This window comes from Lepisosteus platostomus, unplaced genomic scaffold (genome assembly GCF_059453375.1).
Source record: "Lepisosteus platostomus isolate fLepPlt1 unplaced genomic scaffold, fLepPlt1.hap1 Scaffold_30_H1, whole genome shotgun sequence".
NCBI classification, from domain to species: domain Eukaryota; kingdom Metazoa; phylum Chordata; class Actinopteri; order Semionotiformes; family Lepisosteidae; genus Lepisosteus; species Lepisosteus platostomus.
Window position 1 is genome coordinate 327,952 of NW_028291658.1, and position 23,351 is coordinate 351,302.

A 23,351-nucleotide genomic window follows, 5' to 3' on the forward strand; every position below is an offset into this window, starting at 1 on the left:
GGGCCGAATAATTTTGCACGCCCCACTTTTCATTTTTTTATTAGTTAAAAAAGTTTCAAAAATCCAATAGATTTCGTTCCACTTCACAATTGTGTCCCACTTGTTGGTGATTCTTCACATAAAATAAAAAATTTATATCTTTATGTTTGAAGCCTGAAATGTGGCAAAAGGTTGAAAAGTTCAAGGGGGCCGAATACTTTCGCAAGGCACTGTATATATCGCCTTTAAAGGTGGCTTTAAACGCTTTACGGGATAAAAACAACCAGAACAGCAGCAACAACAATATTGTATTTCGTTGCACTTTGAAAACCAAGTAATAACTTAACTATACAGTACGTGCAAACGTTTCGTATGTTGCTGTCGTGAATGCCTGCGTACCCATAAGTATCTTATTTGCCTTGAGTCTGTCTACAGTATATCTGTCCCACTACCCCCCTCTCTCCCTCAATTCAATTCAATTCAAGGTGTTTTATTTGCATGACAGATGGGTACAAGCAGTGTTGGGTATGTATATGGTAACGCTTACTGCCGACAGGCACTGTGTAAGACCCGGCGTACCAGAGCAGCGCACCGAGGAAGCGTTTGCATTTATAACTTAGTTTTTAAAATTAGTCAAGCAATATGAACTCCTGGAGTGCTGGCTGTGACAAATTAAACCGGTCTCACAGGTATTCAAAGTAGGAAGTACAGTGTTAAGTGGTAGCTGGGCTACTCCCTCAATAGAATCGCTTTAAGGAAAAGCATTTTCAGAGAGCAATCACGCTGTGTTTATGTAGAAAAAGCGATTAGGTTTATGAGCAATCTAATTACCTATTCGCTTAAAACACTATATAAAATAAAGTTTATTTAGAGATGAATGATCAGTGTCGCAGTTTAAATAATGGGAGTCAGGAAACTAACACACAGCGCCACCGGATTTAATAACGCAATAAAAACGCTATAAAATAATGTGACTAGGCACAGAAAAAGTTTACAGCACAGTACAATAATAAATGCTGACCATGACTTTAGAAGCATAAATTACCTTACACTCAATTTAAACACAAGCTGTCTTTCTGTATGAACCTCTAAGCTGGTTCATACAGAAAATGTAGAAATGCATTAGCCTGATTATGATTAAAAAACACATAATTAAACACGCGTTTGCGATTTAAATCACAACACGATTTAAATCAATATAAATGTTTATATTGTAACGCATACTGTCCAGCCTCCATTTCTCTATAAAAATTTACTCTGTTGCACGCACACACACTAGAAGCAGGAACCGCTGTCAGAAGGGAAGATATGTTCAAAATATCGCAAATATCGATCATGTTGCGATATTTTGAAATATAAAAGTCAATTGATTGTCCATAATATAGCTTACCTATTTTTTCGAAGAAATGTTTGTTAAAATAAAAGTCCAGCACCAGCTGGATTCGAACACACAACCTGCCAGTTGATAGTCACGCACCTAGACCAGTCGGCTACAAGACAGCTCGCATGAACAGGCAGGCGAAACAGCCCTACACAGCCCTGACGCAGTACACGGATATAATCATACCGTTATTAAATTCTTTAGATACGCGATTCCATATTATATTCCCTTTTAATCAAATTCTAAAAGTATGCTTGTTGACTCCGGTATCACGTTAGTTAAAGACTTCGAAGCTTACAATGTTTAGGGAGAAATGGAATACTGGTGTGTATTTTTTTCTTTAAAGTACCAAGACCAGCTATATACTGTATGTTTATGTTCCAAAATTAATATCGTTTATGGCCTTCACACGCGTTACAGTATGCTCCTATTCTTTTTATGCTCAGCTACTAAGATTTCCCTTCAGTGGTAAAATTCAATATCTACAACGGGCACAGTAAAGACGTTTACAGTAAGTCTTTCTACGACAGACCAATGGACCACGAGTGCCCCTGTCGGTCAACCAATCACGCACCGCGGTACCCCGTGTCATCTTACCTGCAGTACGTGTCTGTACCGCTCACTTTGAATGGCTGCATCTGTAGCTGATCACTGTCAGTCAGGGAGCTCAGAGGTGAAAAGCCTGTTTGAGAGACAATTCGCTGTCGATCAGTTCAATATGTTCCGTACCAGCTCGGCACACCTGAGATCATCTTGGTAGCTGTGTAGCTCAGATGAGTGAGAGCGTGTGTGTGTGTATCACTGTGATTGGATGCCGGTCCTTCTCAGGTCACAGTAAACCTTCTGCTGCCTAACTTCCCTAATTTTGGGGATCCCTTTGAAAAAGCAAAGGAAAACTAAACTGGCTCTTCATCAGCGTGATCGACCCCACCCAGTGTGCCCCAGTGGCCTAATGGCTAAGACACTGCCCTCCTAAGCCAGGGATTGTGGGTTCGAGTCCCATCTGGGGTGCTCCTGTCCCATTTTGAGTGTACAAATGGCCTTGTGATTTGCAAAGCTACAACCCCACCTTACTCAGTGAGCGTCTCTGCTTTTCTCTCACATACAGTTGGGAGAAAAAATTTTGTAAACAGCCCTTCGGAATGATGTGGATTTCTGCATGAATGGCTCCTAACATGTGATCTTATCTTTATCTAAGTCATAATAATTAATAAAGAGAGTCTGATTTAACAAACAACACACGCCCAACATTTGACATTGCTGTTTCTTTATTGACCAAATGGTTTAAACAATCAAGGTCATTGATGGAAAAAGTACGTGAACCCTTATATTAAGGAGCTAGTGGAACCTCCTTTATGACAAAAACCTCAACCCCCACTTTCTGTAGCGGCTGGTCAGACCTGAGCAGTGGTTAGGAGGTATTTTGGCCTATTCCTCTATGCAAAACTGTTTCAGTTCATGTATATTTTTGGGATGTCCTGCGCTGAACGGCTTGCTTCAGATCATGCCACAGCACTTCAATGGGATTGGGGTCAGGACTCTTACTTGGCCATCCCAAAATACGGAATTTCTTCTGTTTCAGCCACTCTGTTGTTGATGTACTCCTTTGTTTTTGTCATGCTGCATGACCCAGCGTCTTTCGGGTTTTAGATGACAGGCAGACACCCTGACATTCTGCTGTAGAATTTCCTGATACATCTTGGAATTCATCGGTCCCTCGATGATTGCAAGCCGTACAGCCTCCGCCATGCTTCCCAGGTGGGATGAGGTTTTGGAGTTGGTATGCAGTGTTTTGTTATCTCCAAACATAACGCTGTGCACATTTACCAACAAGTTCAACTTTTGTCACGTCTGTCCACAGAACATTGTTCCAGGAGTTGCTGTGGAACATCCATGTGGTCTTTAACAAACTTGAGAGGGGCAGTGGTGGTTTTTTTGGGGGGGAGAGCAGTGGTTTCCTCCATGGTGACCTCGCATGATCACCGCTCCTGTTCAGATTTCTTCTTATGGTGGACTCATGAACACAGACGTAAGACAAAGTCAACCACCTGTTCGCTAGATCCCATCCCCACTCAGCTAGTCAAAGATTCCCTCGAAGGACTGGCAGGACCTATAATTAGTATGATGAATGCATCGCTTGCGTCAGGCGTTGTACCTGATCAATTTAAGGTAGCGGTTGTTAGACCGCTCCTTAAGAAGTCAAATTTGGATCCACAAGTTCTTAACAACTACAAGCCTTTCTCAAAGGTCCCATTTCAATCTAAAAGTCTTGAGAGAATAGTTGTTGCCCAACGTCAATCGTATCTGGATTCAAATAATATACTTGAGAAATTTCAGTCTGGTTTCTGAAACTGCATTAACAAGAGTCGTAAATGATATTCTCTTAGCTACTGATGCGGGGAATGCAACAGTGCTTGTGCTTCTAGATCTTAGAGCTGCCTTTGACACGGTTGACCTCTCTGTTTTGTTACACAGACTTGAGTTTGAGGTTGGCTTATTTGGAACCGTCCTTAAGTGGTTTACTTCACATTTAACTCATCGTTTTCATTATGTTCAAATATCTAATAATTGTACTGCTTCATCAACGTTTCCACTTCAATTTGGGGTACCAGAGGGATCAGTGCTGGGACCAATATTGCTCTCTCTCTCTACATGCTGCTGCTAGGTAGGATAATCCGAAAAAATAATATGAACTTTGATTCATATGCTGATTGCACTCAAATAAACATTTTGTTTACACCAAACGACAACTCTTCTATTATCACTTTAGTTAAATGCATTAATGAAGGAAATACTTGGATGTGTGAAAACTTTTTGTTACTCAACTCTGAGAAAACTGAGGATCTGTTGATCGGAGGCAACAATACTGATAGGACTACTATAACTTCAGCACTTAACTCAGAGGATTTAAACATTTGCCTCAAAGAGACAGCACGTTACCTAGGCGGCATATTAGACACAAGGTTCTTAACAACTTGCATTGTTAAGTGCCTTGGGAAGCCCTTGTTGTGAAAGGCGCTATATAGAAATACATTGATTTGAACTGAATTGACAATGTAAAATGTTGTGTGTGTTGTTTGTTAAACAAGACTGTCTTTATTTATAAAAAAAATAAAAGGAATTTGCTAGGAATGCAAACGTTAGGTTGCGCTTCTTCATGCTGCATCGTCGGCATGAGTGGAGCTTTTTAAAACGTCTGTACTTACTGCGCCCCATAAGAAATCGTTTGTCCCCGTTCAAAAGCGATTGTGCGATGTCCTGCAGTGTTCGCAAAGCAAACCTTTGACAGTTTGAAAAGAGGAATTTATTCTGCTTCCTGTGCGTGCGTGCAGTAGTTACAAAGTTGAACGTCTTTACACGATCTGCTGCAGTTTTCAGTGGGCGGGCTTTGTCAGATGGCTTGGAAAAACGCACTGTGTTTCGGCTCGGGAAACATCATGAGAAGTGTCCTGCATGTTTTCTGTGTATAGCTGTCTTTAAACGCATACAGAATTCATTCGAAATCATTGGATTCTCCAATTAACAAGGGTCCCTTAAAGGATGAGTCAAAGTAACGTCTAATCGGATTAGTTTCCTTAGAGCTGGTTCAGAGTTTGCTCAAGAGTTTACCTTTCACAGATGCGCAAAGAAGAATGTTGGGGGCGCACGCTTCAAGGTGCCTTACAGCTGTAGGGAGTGATTCGAGACGATTCGTGGCGTGTGCTCGTTCCCATATACCATACGCCCCGGGGTGCAGTGCTAGGATGATGTACAATACCGCTTGGGCACGTAACGACGTTATATGCAAGTGCGGGACGTGAGGGTTTTCGTTTGTTCGTTTTGTTTTGCTCTGCTTTGCTTTGTTTCGTGGTCAAGAGGCGTAAGGTAAGTCGTAATCCAGGGAGAACACTGGTGGCAAACAGTCCGAGGTGAGAGGCGAGGTCCAAAGTCGAAAAGGCAGAAGGGGAGTCCAATATCCAGAATAAACGAGGTAATGGAAAAAACGCCAGGTAGAGCTCTCAAGGAGTAGACTCAATACCAGCGGGAAGCAGGTAAAGATGGTAAAAATAGCACTGCGTACCGCACGGTGGAGTGTGTGCAGGTGGGTTAACTCGTGCGGCGGCGTTTGTTAATAATCACCCACTGCTGGTGCTGATTAGATCGCTTAAGAGTTGGTCTTAACTGCCTGGCGGTCATGACAAGCTCCTCTTTAAGCTGTGGTTTAGTTTTGCATTCATGTGTTTCTAGAGCAGTTATTTATGGGGGTGGGTGGGTCTTTCACAGAGGCTCAGGACAAATCCCCTGCATGAAAGTCTACTGTGTGCGTTCAAACAGGTCAAGAGCCAGGCAGGAGGACAATGGACAGAAGAAGCAACGAACTAAAAATAAAAGAACGAATATGAAAAAGCCACCATCTTTTTCTTTTTGACATTTTCCGACTTTCATGCAAGCCAGGACAAAGTTGCTCGTAGCTACTTGTGGATTCAAATACTCTATCGAGTGCTTTGATGAGTTTTTGCAATTTGATTGTCGTCCTGTCAGCCTGTTTCTGTTTTTTTTTCAATCTAGTGATGGAAAGTAAGAGGGAAATGATGGAGCAATCAATAACCGCTCCGGAAAAATGGCAGAAAGAAATGGCCCGTCACTAAGGACATTTGTGAAGCAGAGGAGTGACATCACCACAAAGGCGACTTATTCTGCTGATCGTTTTGGTGAATAATGATTGAGGCGCGTTAAGAGAAAGGTAGCTGCGTCAGCATGCTTAGGCTGCAAAGGATAAAGCAAAGGTTTACTCCATGCTGAAAAGAGAAGAAAAGAAGCACAACGTTTCAGCTGTGGAGCCTTCTGCGCCATCTTCTTTAGCGATGGTGATGATGTTTACATTGGAAAACTGAGACACGCATACTGGAAGGGCTTGAACCACCAACTGTTCAGTTAACAGCCAAATGCACTAACCGATTGCACCACAGAGTCTGACGGTCTTTTGTGTTCCCTACATTTGCAGGTTTATGGTTAAAGAAAACAATCGTTTGCGCTTCTTGTAGCCAGCAATATTTTTTCACTGACAACCAAGAAATTGATTTCATCTTTCACAAAATGTATGGATTTCTTCAAAAACAAGTTATTCCAGAAAGGAAATGAATTCTTGCATTAAACTGAACAAAGCTGTACATGTTTGTCTGAAATGATACATTTGGCACAACAAGACACGGAGAGAGGCACAGCTGGTATTCAGACCCAGGATCGCCTGCTTACTAGGCAGGCACTTTAAGCCACTAGGGAGCACCGCACTTTTACAGACACTTGGACACATCTACGCTCGGTGTGCACTTAACATAATCTCTGAGCCTGTTGCCTCTTTCCCATTTAATAGCAGAACTGACGCCAAGAGAAATGATGAGAAATGGCATTTATCTGGCACTTCTCATGTCCAAGGAGCTCAATGCCCTTGACACCTCCCCAAGGCGACAGAGCTGTGCATTCTTTGGCGACACCATTTTTTCTTTTGTTTAATTTCTATACTTATTGATAGAATAAAAACGATATGTCATGTACTGTAAGGGAAATGTCTCTTTTCATGGGGAAAGCTAGCACCAGCAAATGTTGTGTTTAGAAGAAGTGATTTAACATGACACGTGACCTAATTTACCGGAGCAAAAGCTCACCCAGCAAGCCCTGCTTTACTTCTACAGGAGAGAAGTACTGTAGAGTCTGCAAGATGTTCAGCTGGGTAGCTACGTCAGCATGCCTCGGCTGCAAAGGAACAAGTAATAGGTTTATTGCATGCTGAAAAGAGAAGAACGGAAACACAGCGTTTCAGCTGTGAGGTCTTCTCACACCTGAAGAAGCCTCACACCTGTAAAAGGCTCCATGGTTTTCTTTCTTCTCTTTTCAACATGGAATACACCTATTGTCTGCAAGATGTGACAATTTCATGGTGTTTTGGAAGAAAACCTTTTTTCTTTGAATTCAAAATCAATCGGAATTTCAGCACGACACAACACTTTTTCTGTTTTAAGGAGATGATATTTTAAACCTGATAAAAATAGTAGGAAACACAAGTTTCTTGCTTTGAAAATTTAGATGGGGAAGTGTACTACTAGTAGCAGTGTAGAGCTCTCTGTGGTGGAGTGCAAGCGCATGTTCTATGGGCCAGTGGCGTAATGGATAACGCGCCTGACTTTGGATCAGAAGATTGTAGGTCTGAGTCCTGCCTGGCTCGTGAGGCTTTTAAACCTCTCAGGTTCCTCGGTAACAGGTTGCCGTCATGTATATGAACTATAGAAAAGCATTTGCCACAACCCGTAAATTAGCACGCAAGTGCGGGCTAGTTAACACAGAACTGTATGGAGATCATCTCCAGCTCCGAGCTCAATTGCAATGAAAAAACATGCAGAACAGAACTGGAGAGCAGCTGAATTTGTGCTCAGTAGGGTGGGGAGGACTCAGCATTGCTATTGTTCTAATTGGCATGAACTGCAGGGGATCTGAATCAGAACATGTCAGTTAGTTCGATCATTGCGTCAATATGTAGGCCACGTTAATACAGAATTATTACTTTGTCTGTCTCGTCTTTGTATATAGCTGAATGTCCCTGACAATTTCATGTTAGTTTTTAAGAACGACATTGGTGCTAATATATACATATATAGCATATAAGGAACACGTAAAAGTTTAGTCCATGCTGAAAAGATAAGAAAATCGCCACAACGTTTCATCTTGGAATAAATCTTTACTTGTTGTTTTGCAGCCTACCCATTCTGACCTAACTCCTCCCTTGAAATTCCCTAACAGATAAGGGTACGTAACGGCTCATGCGATGCTCAGTTGCAATTTGTCCCAAAACAAACAAGAACAGCAGCTGAGGGTTTGAGTTTGAACATGCACTGTATTAAAGCAGCTTTTATTTCCATTGATAAATGCTAGATATTCCTACAGAGATTCTCCAGGTGAGTAAGCGATTCCTGTTTCTGTTTCTATTTCTGTTTCATATATATATACAGTATATATATGTTACATGTGTCTCTGCAATAGTATAAATGTGTTATACACTATCAGGGGCTGCTTTTTTGTGCACCTCATCTACAACAAGGGTTTTTTTCATTTATGTTTGTGGACCTTCACCATTTGAGGAAGTGAGTTAGATAAGAAAGTTACAGGTATGGTGAGCAATGACTGACAAAGGCACGTACTGCGTATTCCTTCCAGAAGAGTAAGCAATTTGTTCTAAAAAACACCGGCTAAAGTCCAACATCGTTAGCAATCTTATTACTTAAATAGAATTAACATCAATAAACTGTAAGGTGCTGGTACATGCGAGTAGATTTGATCTTCTATTAAACAAAAATGCAATTACAGCTCTAAAAAGGTCAACCTAGACTTCTGTAACAGATCTGTTCAGGGCATCGCTGTTCCTCTGACCTTGTGAGTCTTTGGAATTTTAAAAGTGTATTTTGCTTGCCTTTCATGTGGTCTGTGTACAAGTCACTGTGGCGTATGCGGTCCTACACAGCCTTGCTATAGACGTGACGAGCCTCCGCTATGTTGCAATGGAGAACAGGTTCAGTATGGAGCTGCCGAGAAAATTCAGCTGGAAAGCTCGTTGCAGAAAAGCATCGTTATTTGCGTCCAGCTGCAAAGCGTCACTCGTGGGTGCTGAAGAATCGATTTCCAAGGCAGCGGGTCTAGGCGATTTAGAGTGTTAAAGGTCCCAGCGAAAACAAAACAGCGCTGGTCCTTTTTCATGCACGCACGAGAGCAAATGCAAAGGACACCGTAGTCGGCAGGATTTGAACCTGCGCAGGGAGACCAAACAGATTTCAAGTTTGTTGCCTTAACCACTCGGCCACGATTACAGTAAATACGCCAGCTGTTGGCTTCTTGCTACAATCGAACAGGGAGTGCGAGGCGGCGGCGGCAACTTTTTTCAAGTTCGCTCTCCGTTTAAGAAACCTTTTACGCCATACGTGTAAGCAGACACACACCTCAGAGTACTTAAGGGTGGCTTCAAGTTGGAATGATAAAGTCTCCCCGTTCGGACATGAAAATAGAACTTTCTTAGACAGAAAGAAATCAACAACGGAGACATGTGGACGACGATTTCAGTCACTGCACTTTGAATAGCATTTTTACTCGAGTTACAAGAGATGCACGAATGGCCCTTGACCTACGCTCTTACGAATGCCTTGGAACATTCAAAGAGAACAGCCCTCAAGTCCTGCGGTTTATTATAATGCTGTTGCGTGTCGAGGCAGTATTTGACTCCGTCCTACCGTTGAGACACGGGGCGTACTGTAAATGAACTGCACCTGACAGCTTTAGAAAAACACCTGGGCTCAGTACGGTGCTGAGAGCTCAGCGTTGCTGTTGTTCTAATTAGCACGCACTGCATCGGCTATGACCCGAACTTTTCAATTATTCCGATCAGTAAGTCAACACGTAGTCCACATGAAAGGTAGAAATATTCTCTTGTCTGTCTCTTGTTTTTATAGAACTGAATGTCCCTGACAATGTACTGTTAGTTTTAATTGAAGAACGGCATCTGTGTTCAAATATACCAGACAAGTTTACGTAACTGCTCATGCAACACTCAGTTGTAATTAGTCAAGAAATAAAGTCGAACAACAGCTGCGAGTTTGATTCTGAACGTATGGGATTGCAGCGCCTTTTACTGCCATTGACAAATGATAGATATTCGAAGAGAGATCCTTCAGACTAGCAAGCAAACCCACGGCTATTTCGGTTTTCTATCTAGGCAACGTTGGTGTCTGCAATAGCATACATGAAAGCGTGATGCAATTTCTGTGGCTACATTTGTTGCACGTCATGCACAGTAAGAGTGTTTCTAACACCAAATACAAAGTCAACAATTAGCGATCACGCCTTCTCCTCAGTTAACCCACTGAAACCCTTGCTGTTAACAGTTCTTTACTGCGTGCTTTACGAGCACCTACATATTGTGTCGGTTCTTTCAGCTTTATTCATTAGGTTTTCAAAGGCATAAGTAGAGCACCAGAGGTGCGAACACAAAGTGTGTGGTTACCTGAAGAATTGATTTCCATGGCAGCGGGGACAAGCGATTTAGCGTTTTTATAGCACGAGGAAAGGAGAAGCGGCACTACGCCTTTTCAGCGCAGGCACAAAGCGACGTGCGGCAGACGCCGTAGTCGGCAGGATTCGAACCTGCGCGGGGAGTCCCCAATGGATTTCGAGTCCATCGCCTTAACCACTCGGCCACGACTACAGCGAGCTCGCCGCCGCCGCATTCCTCCTATAATCTAACACGGAGTGCCAGGTGGCTGCGGAAACGTTTTCAAAGTCGCTCTCCGTTAAAAAAAAAAATACCTTTCACAAAATACGTGCCGGCAGACAGACACGCCTCAGAGGGTTTAAGGCTGGCTTCACGTTCAAATGATAAAGTCTCCCCGTCCAGAAGTCAAAATGCAACTTTGGCAGACAGAAAAAACATCAACAAACCACAAATGTGGACAAGGATTTTACAAGCTGCACCACATTGCACTTTCAAAAGCATTTACATTCGTGTTAGACGCAGGAACTGCCTTTGATTTGCGCGCTTACGAACGCCATGGAAAACGAAACAAAACTAAAGCCCTCAGCTCTTGCACTTGATTATAATGCCGTTAGGTGTCGAAGCAGTAATTTACGTCATCCCACCACTGCAACACGGGGAATAGAGGGAAATGAGCACAAGGTGAGATATTTTTAATCTGTAAGGCTTCTGTAGTTTCTTTTTGAAATCATTGTTACAACATATTATGTAAAAGCATGTTGAAAAGAATCTACCTGCATTCCAGCGGCCCTGAGCAAGAGGCCGCTGTCCAGGAGGAAGAGATGCCAGAGGCTGCTCTAGAAACTGAAACAGAAGCGGATAAGGAAGGGGAAGATGTGAGCTCTAAAGAACTCTATCAGCAGTAAGACTTTTTATTTTTCAGATGTATCTATTTTTTACTAAAATTCTATTTGTCTTATAGGTATAAAATGTTTAAACCGGTGTTTTATATCCTTACAGGCCCTGAGTAGTTAAAAAGTATCAGCAGGCCGGAAGAGAGTGGCCCAAGCTGGACTCTATAGAAAGCACTCCCTGGATGCTCCTCTCCTGATTGGATTCAAACAGTACCTTACCAAGGATCTGGGAGTGGCAAATTATTCTCAGGAGGTATTTATTTTTTAAAGGCATTAAAAATTAAGCAATGGTATCTTCATTGTAAATGTTTTTGTTTCTTAGCTTATAATTCACCCATGTGAAATGATGTCAGCCATAAACATCATGACTCTATATTTCCTACCTGAATCTATTCTACTTAAATTATTACATTATACACAATTTGAGTTCATTTTAAAAAGTAAAAGGTAATGAAAGGAATGCATTTTCATAAGAAAGATAATACCGATATGCATGTGATAATCTTCCTTATATCATGTAGTGCGTCATTTGGACACTTTGTGGGCTTGAAATACAAAGAAAATCATGTTCTATGGTACAAGATAAATACAAAACTTAAGCTTTTATTTTAATTAGATTTGTTTATAAAGCATAAGCAATCATATATTACATTGCTTCTTGAATTAAATCTTTTGACAAGAGGTAAGACTTCTATTTTACATTTAAACCCATGTTTAGCTGTGTTTTTTAGATTTAACTGAACCAATTTCTGTGTGTGATAATGTCCTTGAATTCTTACAACATCACACTAAATTACATGATATAAAACAGCTAATGTTTCTAGAGATAAAGTTTCTGGGATGCTTCTAATTACTTTTTATTACCAGGGACAGTTTAATTCACCTTGTACAGTACTGAAAGACCAAGATGCTTTTTTTAAAAGTTATTTAACATTTTATAGAACTTTGTCTACTATGGCAACATGATGAGCTTGGTGAAACTTGGAAAAATACTGCTTGGCCACTTATCTTAATATAAAGATAGGATAAAGGTTTATCTTTTGCACCTACCTGACCCCCAGGGAAGGCCAATGCTTTCTAAGTTGATGGTTCCCTACAGTAGACTGTACCTTATCTTCAAAGGTAATGTATATTGACCCAAATCAGTTTTGGAATCCAATCTACTGACAAGATGGAGCACATCCTTTTTTCAGGATTTTAGCATCATACGTTTGGTATATTTAGTCCCTAATGCTGAAAGAAATGATCATAGAACATTTGGACACTTTGTGGGCTTGAAATACAAAGAAAATCATGTTCTATGGTACAAGATAAATACAAAACTTAAGCTTTTATTTTAATTAGATTTGTTTATAAAGCATAAGCAATCATTTATTACATTAATATATGTGAAAATAACATTTTAGCATCATACGTTTAGTATATTTAGTCCCTAATGCTGAAAGAAATGATCATAGAACATGACATCTAACCTTACCTGTGGCGTCTTTAATCCCTATTGCTCAATGCACGGTGAAAGCATTGCATACATGTGTCTGACAATGAGGAATGGGCCCCTGAGACAGTCATTTGCATGTTTCACAAACGATCGTATATTACTAGAGATTCTGTTTGGGATTCAGATGTGCATTCGGACAGCAATCCCTTTCAAGAAATGATACGTTCTGGATGAGGTCAAAGGTGATGGAACACTGTATTTAGGATGTGTTTGCAGTGATTGTGTGTCTCCTGCTTCAACGCAGTGATATATAGATGTGCTCCTGTAATTTATTGGTACATGCCCAGGGCAGTAAGGAGTCTGAGGATTTATTTCCAGACGGCATAGAGCAGTGAAGCAGTGAAGTAGTGCAACACACTGGATCATTATATTATTAGAATCTATTCTACTTAAATTATTACATTATACACAATTTGAGTTCATTTTAAAAAGTAAAAGGTAATGAAAGGAATGCATTTTCATAAGAAAGATAATACCGATATGCATGTGATAATCTTCCTTATATCATGTAGTGCGTCATTTGGACACTTTGTGGGCTTGAAATACAAAGAAAATCATGTTCTATGGTAAAAGATAAATACAAAACTTAAGCTTTTATTTTAATTAGGTTTGTTTATAAAGCATAAGCAATCATTTATTACATTAATATATATGAAAATAACATTTTAGCATCATATTATTACATACAGGTCTCTAGCTTCAACACAGTGAGATATATATATGCTCAGTGATTTATTGGTACATGCCCAGGGCAATAATCAGAATGAGGATTTATTTTCAGACGGGCTACAGGTAGTGTTGTGAAATACTTCAACACACTGGATCGCAGATTTAGACCCCCTGCACTCTTACTCCTTAAAAACCAAAGAAATGAAGATATGTAGCAATCACATTGTAACAGGGGTGACAGTGACTTAATGCTTATACTAGTGGACTTCTGGTACCTTTAGGGTACGGTGTTCCCTGAAGGGCTCTCAAACCCCGCATTTCAGATGCCTAGCTGTATCGCTGATGTGTTGCACCTCAGAATCACTTTTAAACCTTACCTCTGGTATCTTTAATCCCTATTGCTCAACGCATGGTGAAAGTATTGCATAAATGTGTCTGAAAATGAGCAATGGGCACCTGAGAGTCATTTTCCTGTTCCACATGCAATTTCAACATTTTCCTTGGGAGACATCAAGCCAGCAAGCCACTGCTGTGGTTCAGTGGCCAGTGTGGAGTTCAGTGGCCCTGTTGTACACAGAAAGCACATTGAGTTCCTTGGACATGAAAAGTTCCAGATAAAAGCCATTTCTCATCCTTTCTCTTGGTGTCGATGTTGCTATTGCATGTAAAGGTGGCAACTTGCTCAGCGAGCAGGCGGAGCACACACCGAATGCAGATGTGTCTGAGTGGTGTGTCCAAGTGGCTGCAAAAGGACAGCGCTCCCGGGGCGCCGTGGCTTAGTTGGTTAAAGCGCCTGTCTAGTAAACAGGAGATCCTGGGTCTGAATACCAGCGGTGCCTTTTTTTGTTCTGCCTTCTTATTATTCCGATCAGTAAGTCAACACGTAGTCCACATGAAAGGTAGAAATATTCTCTTGTCTGTCTCTTGTTTGTATAGAACTGAATGTCCCTGACAATGTACTGTTAGTTTTAATTGAAGAACGGCATTTGTGTTCAAATATACCAGACAAGTTTATGTAACTGCTCATGCGACACTCAGTTGTAATTAGTCAAGAAATAAAGTCGAACAACAGCTGCGGGTTTGATTCTGAACGTATGAGATTGCAGCGCCTTTTACTTCCATTGACAAATGATAGAGATTCGAAGAGAGATCCTTCAGACCAGCAAGCAAACCCACGGCTATTTCGGTTTTCTATCTAGGCAACGTTGGTGTCTGCAATAGCATACATGAAAGCGTGATGCAATTTCTGTGGCTACATTTGTTGCACGTCATGCACAGTAAGTGTTTCTAACACCAAATAAAAAGTCAACAATTAGCGATCACGCCTTCTCCTCAGTTAACCCACTGAAACCCTTGCTGTTAACAGTTCTTTACTGCGTGCTTTACCAGCACCTACATATCGTGTCGGTTCTTTCAGCTTTATTCATTAGGTTTTCAAAGGCATAAGCAGAGCACCAGAGGTGCGAAGGCAAAGTGTGTGGTTATCTGAAGAATTGATGTCCATGGCAGCGGGTCCAAGCGATTTCGCGTTGTTATAGTACCAGGAAAGGAGAAGCGGCACTTCGCCTCTGCCGCGCAGGCACAAGGCGACATGCGGCAGACGCCGGAGTCGGCAGGTTTCGAACCTGCGCGGGGAAGCCCCAACGCATTTCGAGCCCATCGCCTTAACCACTCGAGCACGACAAATGCGAGCCCGCCGCCACCGCATTCCTCAGCTCCTGCACGTGATTATAATGCCGTTACGTGTCGAAGCAGTAATTTACGTCATCCTACCACTGCAACACGGGGAATAGAGGGAAATGAGCACACGCTACGAATCGTCTCAATCACTCCCTAGAGTCGTAAGGCGCATTGAAGGGTGCATCCCCATCATTAATCGTTGCGCCTCTGTGAAAGGAAAGCTCTTGGGCAGTCTTTGAAACAGCTCGGATGAAACACTTGATTGCTTCCATGTGCATCTGGAGCCCACCCAGTGGGCAAAAGACGTATAATATACGTCTATTAAACGCATACCTTATACGTCTAAATGTGGTCTACAATTCGTCTAGAATGAAATTCTAATATACGTCTAAAGTTATACGTCAATTATACGTCTATGTTTAGACGTTCATTATACATAAATGGTTGGAGTTCTATTATACGGATAAATTTAGAGGACTATTATACATATATGGTTGGAGTTCCGGATAACTTTAGAGGTCTTTTATACGGATAACTTTAAAGGACTATTATACGTATATGGTTAGAGGTCTATTATACGCATAACTTTAGAGGTCTATTATACGTATATGGGTAGAGGTCTATTATACATCAAAGATAGATTTTATAGGTGTAGAAACAAGTAAACCAAGCCAATGATTAGATTTAGAAATGTATTCTGAAAATACACATTCACACCTGAAACATATGTATTTCAAATTATACATTGTATACAATCAATCAACAATCAACATATGGGCAATAATCATAAAAAACACAACTAGTCTTAAACTTCAGCTACAAATTCTGGTAACAGCGCAATATACAGTATAGTAATGACAAACACAAAACTAATTACATTAACACACTAACTCAAAACCACATTTTGATTCAAATATACATTTTAAAATGTACAACTTCTATATTTCCAAGAAAAAAAAATATTACAATGGAAGTTAAGATGATTTTTTTCCACTATTTGCAAACCCTGTCTAATTGTCCTAACAGTTAGAACCAAAAACCTATTATTTTCAGTGTCCAGATCTCCTGGCCCCCTGCCTTTCATGTGCATTCTTCAAGTAACACATTGCATGCTCCTTTATTTCTTTTTCTGTTGATGTAGGGTGGGACTTCAGCACCGCAGCTAGGAGAAAATTATATAATATTACTTCCCAAATAAATGATGATTAATATCTTCTTTAGTATAATCTAAAAAGTGAACGGTTTACTAAGCTCAAAACTGAAATAAATGTATAAAATTTGGCTTGCATCATAGCAGTTGAGCAATAAAGTCTGTCCTAATTAAAGAGTACCCAAAGTTTGAAAGTACAACATAGAATAAGAATAGAGAAACGGCAAAACGATTTTGTGTCATCTTCCCCATTCACACTTTTTTATGTGCCATTTTTTGCTTATTCACGTACTATTTTAATCAAAATAATATTAAGAAAGATCTGTATGTATTCAGATAGTATTATTATTGTTCATACTTACTCGTCAAAAGAGGATTGCTGAGATATTTGCGGATATACTTCTACGTTTGAAAAACGTGTCCAAAATTGTGACCAACGAATACTAGCAATGCATTGTGGTATATAACCGGAAAATATGCTGGGTTCGATATTTTCTCAACGTATGCGTTTATTAATGTTGTCGATATTATGGTTGAAATATAACATTGATAATACATCGCGGCTATGTGCCCCCTGCTATGAGCTGATGTGCAATTTTAACGCATGTAGTTAGTAAGGATCGGTCACTGTTGTATGGTATTATATATAATGACATTATGGAATAGGATGGGGACAGGCCTGGCATCACGGGGGGAGGGGGGAATGTTGCCCCTTCAGTTTTGGGCAAAAAGATTTACCTAACTTAATTTGCGCCCTAAAAAAATAGTTGTACTTTGTCAATGGTCAGACAACACTAAATGACAGGAACAGTCACTCAGTCTGTTTGATGGGCAGGAGGGCTATCCGTCCAGGAACTGCACATATCAGTGTCGTTATTGAGTGTCAACATTACGATCCTGTTTGCTCAGGTGGACCGATTCCTTGCAGTAGTTTATCATTATACTTAAAATCGTTATATAACTAGGACTAGTTATAGCAGTCTGTGCTTTCTGTTGGTTTTACAACATTTTTTCTTAACGATTCAGAATGTCCATGTAGCTGCAAAAATGAACGCTTATGGTACTTTTCGCTCCAGGCAATACTCTCCAGTGAGAGTGACGAAAAATGTGAAACTGAACTTCATCGCAAATACCAGATTGCTAGTCGATATCTTCTATCATGAAGCACTAATCAATGGCATAGCTGCGAGATTTCATTTGGGTAGCTGCACCGTACAGCTCCGTTTCAACCGAAATATCACCCCCGCTCAGAATTTCAGACGCCCCCCTACAGATTTTTCCCCGGGCACCGCGCACTGATGGGGAAGGGGTTTCCAGGAAATGGTATCAACTTTTCTCAAGAAAATAAAAATAGAAACTCTATAGGCACTCAAAGATTTTACTGTTTTTTTTCAGGCAGGTGGCAAGACCCCTCCGCAAAACCCTTGTATGCCAAGCTGTGGGCATTGATTCGTCGAATATACGTATATTCACGGCGAAAATACGGCTATACGTATATATACGTCGCCTCGACGTATAATCAACGTCGAATTGCAACCGTAAAATCGACGACATTAATAAATGCATATATAACGTCGAAAACACATCTAACACTAGGAGTATACGGCACTCTGCACAGTGTACGAAGTAAATTATTTTCGCAGTAATTAATTTACACGTGTATAATAAATATAGTAAATATAATTAATTACTGCGAAAATAATTTACTTCGTACACTGTGCAGAGTGCTGTATACTCCTAGTGTTAGATGTGTTTTCGACGTTATATATGCGTTTATTAATGTTTATTTCACAGTGTCGTGCACCTTTTCATTGCTCTCGCTTTCAGAGCCTCCGCACAGCACACGACTCGACATCAGGAAGCACATTGAAGTGAAAGCAGGGAGCGCTGCGACATGCACTGTGCAGATCCCGCTACACTAAGAGGTATATAAGCGTCAAAGGCAAGTCATTCCGAGTTGGTCGTTTGTGTTTTCCGTTCAGACGCGAAATGCTGAAATGATCTCTCGGCTCCTCGGTTGTCATTTCTGCTCCGTAAAGGAATCACAGCACGAGTCGGCTTCCAGCACGGTGGGTCGGGACACAATGCCGGGGGTCGGAGAGCGATGTCTTCCTCGTTAGTATAGGACCTGTCACCTGTCACCTGTCCCCACCTGTCACGCGGGAGACCGGGGTACATCAGGACGCGCATTGAAGTGAAAGCAGGATGCGCTGCGACATGCACTGTGCAGATCCCGCCACACTAAGAGGTGAGTGGGTCTGTTCGATCACAGCGCTAGGCGAATCCCCAATCCCCTTTTGTGCGTGGCGACAAAGGAAGTCTGGTCTGTTTCCACCCGGTTTCGAACCGGGGACTTTTCGCGTGTGAGGCAAACGTGATAACCACTACACTACGGAAACTGTGGTAAGATGTGCCCAGCGGCCCAGCGCTGAGCTTCGCCAATGCGATTCAGCTGCTTCCAGTGCCTTTATTGGAGTGCGCTGATGGACTGTGCTCTCTCTCCAGAGACCAGCACGCCTGTCATGGACGGAGCAGGAAAGACGGCGCCACATTCTACAGCCCTCTCCACGCAATCGACGAAATCGGGCTACTGAAGTGGAGAAAATCGCCTCTCCAGAAAGTGCAAATATCATCTTGGAGAGTATAAATCCTATTGCCGGTCAGCCCTGTCTACCAGAGTGACCCTCCCACCTCCTGCAGCGATGGTCAGCTCGTCTCACACGCGAGAAGTTTCGGCTGGAAACAAGCGCCCACTCTTCTCGCACGTTTTGCACGTTGAGTAGTTTTAATGCGGCTCCTTCGTACACAGTGCTGATCTTTTGGAAAGAAGGAGGCAAAATTGACACGTTCCCATACTGGGAGTCGAAAACGGGCCGCCTGGGTGAAAACCAGGAATCCTAACCGCTAGACCATATGGGAGCGCACAACCTTGCTGTTCCGGGCATCATGCAAGCAAACTACATAAATATGAGAAAACACGCAAGAGAGTTGTCACTCAGAGTGTCGAAGGGTCGATGTATACTGGGGCTCAGTTGAAATGCAACGTCAGGACTTTCCCGAATTATGTCACACGAAGAGAGCACAGCCTTTTCCGCCCTGCCACGTGTGTATCGGTAACTCGCCGTGATCGTATAGTGGTCAGTACTTTGCGTTGTGGCCGCAACAACCCCGGTTCGAATCCGGGTCACGGCAGAATAGGGGCGCCTGCTTTTACTACTTGCACGAATGAAGGCAAAAAAAAGCCAATCGATGTGAACGAACGGCGCTTTACAGAGGAGTACTGCCTGACTGGATCGTTGATGAACGACAGAGGCCACTCCGACCTCTTCTCGGGTTTCTTCAATGACTTACTAAGGATCTTCTTCACATTCGCCCATGCAGGGGAAGCCAGTTACACCAAAGCAAACGCAGGAAAGTGCATTTCATGCAGAGACCAGGAGGGACCTGTTTACACCAAGAGTGGTCGGAGTATGGAACAATGCGCCCAGCCCTGTTTCTGGAGTCGATTCTTGATTAGATCTTGGGCTCACTAAGAGGCCCCCGCTGGGTACTAATCTTTCTGTTGTTCTCGCAGGTGTTGCGCTGCTTTTGAGCCGACAGAGCTCGTCTTGGTCTGTCGGGACAGCCCAATTGCAAATGATCGGCTCCAGGTACAGAAAAAACGTGCGTTTGGTACAAGAGTGCATGAACGCACCGGAAATACATTGGGAACAAATGACTGGTGGTTCAAGACCTCTGTGAAGTGCAGGAGCGTGCAAGAAGAGGCTGTTTGCACCCAGTCTCGAACCGGGGACCTTTCGCGTGTTAGGCAAACGTGATAGCCGCTACACTACAGAAACCTGTAGGGAGTGTTGCTGGTGTCTCGCTTGCGTTTCGGGCTGAGAAAGGGACGCGTCACTTTAGGCAGAGGGCGCTGGAGAGAGGAACAAAGGGCGCGATGAAACAAAATGCCGAAACCCGGGATCGAGCCAGGGACCTTTAGAACATACTCTCACGAATCGTTAGAATACGTGCGTTTGATCATCAATTGCGTAACAACCACATTCGTTCGACTTGAGCCATCAAGCTCATAGTTTTCAAATCTTGAAAGCTGTCATTGAGCACATCATAGTGTGCAGTACGCCCCGTAACTTGCGTACTTCAACAGAAAGAAGAGCAGACAGCTCCATAAATATGCGAGGCGCAGAGAGTGCAAGGCGAGCCGCACACGTTTCGGTGGCTGAGAGAGGGCAGTTTTTGCTTCTGCATTTCCCAAGTAAGGACGCATGACAACAAGCGATCGCGGTGCTCATTTACGACATAGTGGTGATGAGTTTTCAGTACGTGTTCTTTTGAACGAGCAATGAGGTTGCTGCCTTGGACAGCTGACTGCACGCTCTCATTGTGCCACGTGATGAGTATTCACCAGGCTCGTTCAGTCATTAGTCACATTCCATCGTTTGCCATAAGCAGATGCTGCAAGGTGATGTGGATATCAGTTCCCAGTCTTGTGGACGAGGACAAAAAGAACACACAAGGGCTCATCCGCGAGTTGAACCCAGGACCTCCCACACCCTAAGCGAGAATCATACCCCTAAACCAATGAGCCACGGCAGCACTTTCCATTTTATTCTGTCAGCGAGCTTGAGGACGGGGGAGAGGCGTCATTCGCTCGTCCAGTCAGACCTTCATCAATAAGTCAAGAAAGCCGCAATTACACGACTGCCTTGCAGACGAAGGGCAGTGAACTGCACCCGGTAAGAGGGGAACAAGCGGCACTAGGCGACACCGAGGCATGAGCCCCAGCGAGGGGGGTTAGCTTGCATGGTACAGCGCTCGCTTTGCATGCGAGAGGTAGCGGGATCATTTCCCACATCCTCCAGGTGTGTGTTTAGAGCTTGATGTGCCGAAAGGTGTCCTTTAGCCTGTGGTCACACCTTGCATGGAGAGCGTCATGCAGCTGTCAATCATTTCGCAGCCACACCCCTCTTCATCTTCTCTCTGCCTTAAGCGTCTCCGCCACTCTCTCTTGACATTTCATGTCAGCATGTCAGAAGTCCGAGTGACGTTTTTAATGGCTGAGTGAGGGCACGATGCTGAAGCAGAGAGGCCACTTCAGCCAGAGAGACTTGTGCTAGGTGAGATCTGAAAAACGGACTCGCAACAGAAACAGACCAAAAAAGTATCGGTGAGATCAAAAGGCAAATGCAACATCCAGCAGAGGGCGTCTAAAGATTAGAGAACGGGCGACTGAAATCCATATGAGGCAAACTTTCCGGCTGTGCATTGCAGCTGGCCTCGTTGGCGTAGTTGGTAGCGCGTCAGTCTCATCATCTGAAGGTCCTGAGTTTGATCCTCACACGGGGCAGGGCTGCTTCCTCTCTTGCTCTTTTCAAACACTTGCGGCAACTGTTCGCTCATAACCACGTCTGGAATGCGTGACCTTTACACGGGGGAGAAGCAACGCCGCATCCCTTTTCTAAAGAACATTCACATTCAGAAATAAGTCAAGAAATTTGCCATTACTTTTGCTGTCAGCCTGCCCATGTTGCCAAAGAAAGATTCACTCGGCGTCAACATGACAGAACAGCGATCACTTGAAAACACTGTTCCACACTCCGTAAGCAAGAACTTCAGTGTTTGCAGTCACCCAATATGCCGATAGTCAAAGGAGCACAAAACACGAAGCGTCAAAAGACAAGATGAGTTGATGGAAAGAGCGTTGAATTGATGAGCACAAAAGTTCAGCTCGTACAATAGGCAACGAAGGTCCCGGCGTCATCATCGCACTTGAAAGGACTGCCTTGCAGACTAAGGGCAGTGGGAGGTTGCTGTTTTGAGATGGAGGCATTGGGATGGTGGGCCGATATCTATTCTTCTTAAGGAATTCTTCATCGTGAAAGATCGGTCCACAGGTCATCCAAAGAACTTACAAATTTTTGGGACTCTTCCGGAAGGGAGTGAAGTGCTCAAACACATGACATGCCCCCTTGATCTCACATGCACAATTCTGCTGCAACATGCACAGCTACCGTCCACACCAGGCAGTGGGGCTTCAGCAGAATTTGCTACGCCACCTGCAATTACATATCCAGCTGCACACATATACATGGCCCCTCTGTCCTTTTCAGGATCTCAAAAAAAAGCATAGCGTGGTTTTCCTGCAACCTGATTGACCGCATCTCCCTCAGAATGTGCCCCGTTGCATTCATTGCTGAAGCAGGACGGAGGCTAACGGGCATGCCAGAACAGTTAGGCTCAGCGATCTCTCCAAAATATTGTGGTTGTAGTGGAAGAAATATGGTTTAAATTGTACCTTGGTATTTCAAACTCTCTCTAGAATGTTATCCATTTCTATTTTATTTTGACAGGAACTGGCTAATGACACTGGATGAAAAGAGAAGAAAGAAAACACAACGTTTCGGCCGTGGAGCCTTCTTCAGGTGTGAGGGCTCCACGGCTGAAATGTTGTGTTTTCTTTCTTCTCTTTTAAGCATGGAATAGACCTATTACTTGTTCCTTTGCAGCCTACGCATGCTGACACAGCTCCCCACCTGAACTGCTAATGATGCCTGGTAGTTTGTGGTACTTGGGTATTGTCTTATGTTTGCTCAAACTGCATATGTGTGATTGCATATTTTTGGGAATTTTCATATGTCAATATTTAATTCACTGACATTCCTGTATGCTTGGAAGAAAGGTAGATTGGATTTGGCACAGGACGCCTGCCCATATTTGTTGATCATTGTTGGGCTGGAAAAACAATGATAAAAAGTGTATGAAAAAAGCTCTCTCCAATATTTCCCTTCTCTTCGCCATGGTTACACTGCCCGTTCTTTCCGTCTTTTGTCCTTCTACAAAGATTCCAGGGCTCTTTTTCCACCATAATATCAGAATTTGTTTTTTTCTCTTTTAAAGGCTGTAGGTGGGGTGTGATGGACTGTACCACTATCATAGAAGATTTTTTCAGGACACATCGCAGTTCCATAGTAGAATTTATCAATAGTAGAATTCCATAGGACATTATTTACCAACGTATTACCCAGTGTGAGACTCTGCCAGTAAACCTCAGAGCATTGAGTTCTCCACTGATAAAGATGGCTGTCTGAAGT

The 23,351-nt window shown here is 42.7% G+C and overlaps 4 non-coding genes across 4 annotated transcripts; 2 read left to right on the forward strand and 2 right to left on the reverse strand.

Annotated features, from left to right (window-relative positions):
* Positions 1–9,114: 9,114 nt before the first annotated feature.
* On the reverse strand, positions 9,115–9,195 carry trnas-uga (transfer RNA serine (anticodon UGA)). The gene has a single exon. It is a non-coding gene; the product is annotated as a tRNA-Ser (tRNA).
* Positions 9,196–10,501: 1,306 nt separating this feature from the next.
* trnas-cga (transfer RNA serine (anticodon CGA)) lies at positions 10,502–10,583 on the reverse strand. Its single transcript has one exon. It is a non-coding gene; the product is annotated as a tRNA-Ser (tRNA).
* An 8,797-nt stretch (positions 10,584–19,380) lies between these two features.
* Positions 19,381–19,452, forward strand: trnah-gug (transfer RNA histidin (anticodon GUG)). The gene has a single exon. It is a non-coding gene; the product is annotated as a tRNA-His (tRNA).
* A 2,082-nt stretch (positions 19,453–21,534) lies between these two features.
* On the forward strand, positions 21,535–21,607 carry trnam-cau (transfer RNA methionine (anticodon CAU)). Its single transcript has one exon. It is a non-coding gene; the product is annotated as a tRNA-Met (tRNA).
* Positions 21,608–23,351: the final 1,744 nt, after the last annotated feature.